General features: G+C 42.6%; 1 pseudogene; it reads left to right on the top strand.

The window, feature by feature from the left end:
- The first annotated feature begins 1,470 nt into the window (after window positions 1-1,470).
- Window positions 1,471-2,451, top strand: LOC128588449 (RNA-binding protein with serine-rich domain 1-like; annotated as a pseudogene).
- The last annotated feature ends 275 nt before the right edge of the window (window positions 2,452-2,726 follow it).

Raw genomic sequence — 2,726 nt, 5'->3', positions numbered from 1 at the left:
GAATTCGTTCTCTAACAGTTTTTCAGGCCCGTCTAGGGAAGTCTCTCCTTGCCCCTGCAGGTTCTGGTGGTGGTTGGCATTCCTTACTTGCCTGTTTTGTGGCTGCATCGTCTGGATCTCTGTCACGATGCCTTTTTCTCTTCTGTGTGTCTCTCCTCTGCGTGTCTTTCAAAAGCCAGCTGTCATTGTATCCAGGCCGACCTAGATAATCCCCAATGATCTCCTGATCTAAGCATCCTTAATTTATTCCCATCTACAAATACTTTTTTCCCAAATAAGGTGGCATTTGCAGGTTCCAGGGACTTGCCATGAACTTAGTGTTTTGGAAGGCCATCACTCAACCCACTCCACTTGACAAATGCAAGACATTGCTGGATAAAAAATAATTGATTTCACCCATATCATCCACTTTTTATCAAACCTTAATTAATTGCAAACAGATAATATTTTAGTGAGGAGTTTTGAAATATTAATGATAACAAAAACATGTACAATATTATAGTCCCTAACACCCTCATTATTTTGTATTCTGTTTATTCCAAGTAAACCTTATTTGATGTATAGCACAAAGTGAAATGTCTCCTAAAGTTCTTATTGATGCTTAGATAAAAGTACTCATATTTTAAACTCACTAAGAATTTATTTCCTGTACTTGGAAATAGTATTTTTTACAAATAAAAAATCAGTAATGCAAAATTTCAGAATAATTTATTATCTAATAAAATGCTCACTATAAGATTTATAAGGAACATTTACAGTGACAATTCATGAACCAGTAGCTCATGGCTTTAAAATAAATCTCTAAATGTAATTTATTTTTAAAAGGGTCATCTTATTTTCATCATGTATAATTATGTTCTGGTTCTCAATTGTCATTATTATTAAATATAATTAACTACCATCATTAAATTATAATATAATTTTGTAACCTGCTTCAGAATAGAACACATCCTGTCCATTTGTTAACAGATATTAAGACATGTTCCTAATATATTGTTGAAAAATTTGCATTTTAAAATCATTAGTTCTGAAATAGGCCTGGGCATAAATATCAATATTTACAACTGAAACTAAAATTTTTCAACCACTAATTAATTAGGTCCTGACAGTACAGAAATACAAAATAAAAAGACTCTACAACTTTCACGTTTAGCTGTTCACAATGTATGAATTAAATTCTAGGAAGGGATAAATAGATTTTGCGATTTCAATTTTTGCACCTGAAAATTATGGATGAAAAAACAACAAAAAATAATCTTATAATGGGACCTGTGAAGAAGGCAGATGTGTAAAGTTTTTTAAAAGTCACTTGCTTATTTGTTTTTATGAGCTACTACAGCACCTTATAGAAATATAAAGCCAGGGGCCGTCCTCAGGGGCTTAGAAGAGCAGGAGGAGGTGGTGGTGGCGGGAAGACGCTGCTCTTTGGCGTAAATCGCAATCGATTAGGGATCATTTCTCAGAATCAAGTTAGAAGTGAGAGTTCAGATAAGTAAGGCCGCCATTGCTGCTTTGAACACATCAGAAGGGGAGAATGGATTTATCAGGAGTGAAAAAGAAGAGCTTGCTAGGAGTCAAAGAAAATAATAAAAAGTCCAGCACTAGGGCTCCTTCTCCTACCAAACGCAAAGACCGCTCTGATGAGAAGTCCAAGGATCGCTGTAAAGATAAAGGGGCCACCAAGGAGTCAAGTCAAGGGCCACCAAGGATCGCAGCAGGGATAAAACTCGGAAAAGGCGCAGCGCTTCCAGTGGTAGCAGCAGCACCAGGTCTCGGTCCAGCTCAACCTCCAGCTCAGGCTCCAGCACCAGCACCGGCTCCAGGAGCTCCAGCTCCTCTGCATCCAGCCACTCGAGAAGTTCTAGCACGTTCCGCAGCTCCAGCTCAAGCAGTTCCTCCGGCTCTCCAAGTCCTTCTCCGTGCAGACTTGACAACAGGCGGCGCTTCGGCTCCAAATCCAAGCCACCTAAAAGGGATGGATGAAAAGGAGAGGAAAAGGCGGAGCCCTTCCCCTAAACCCACCAAAGTGCATATTGGGAGGCTCACCAGGAATGTGACCAAGGATCACGTCATGGAGATATTTTCCACCTATGGGAAAATTAAAATGATTGACATGCCTGTTAAAAGGATGCATCCTCATCTATCCAAAGGCTAGGCATATGTAGAGTTTGAGAATCCGGATGAAGCTGAGAAGGCTCGGAAGCACATGGATGGAGGACAAATCGATGGCCAAGAGATCACTGCCACTGCTGTGCTCGCCCCCTGGCCTAGGCCACCACCCAGGCGATTCAGCCCTCCCAGGAGACTGCTGCCACCACCTCCCGTGTGGTGCAGGTCCCCCCCCCACGGATGAGGAGAAGGTCCCGCTCCCCGAGACGTAGGTCTCCTGTGCGCCGGCGATCCCGGTCCCCTGGCCGCCACTCCAGCTCCAGCTCCAGCTCCTCCCGATAAGCAGGGCCACTGAAGCTCATGCCCCCTGTAACTTATATCCTAAACCATCTGGCTCAGTTTTGTCACTTTCCTAGCCAAAGGAGGATCAGTAGGAAAGGAAATCCCTCACTTGGGCAGGCTTTCAAGGCAGCTATTGAGACATCTCTGCAGGCTGATTTCTAGCTGCAGAAGTATTGTCAGTTAGGGGTTGTGCCTATAAAAATGCCCTCAGTTTTCTGACTAGAAAACTTACCTGTTTCGACTACCTGAGAGAGTTCAGTGGCAAAGCCACCAGT

This window comes from Nycticebus coucang, chromosome 6, assembly GCF_027406575.1.
Source record: "Nycticebus coucang isolate mNycCou1 chromosome 6, mNycCou1.pri, whole genome shotgun sequence".
NCBI lineage: Eukaryota > Metazoa > Chordata > Mammalia > Primates > Lorisidae > Nycticebus > Nycticebus coucang.
This window is presented reverse-complemented; position numbering and strand designations above follow the sequence as displayed.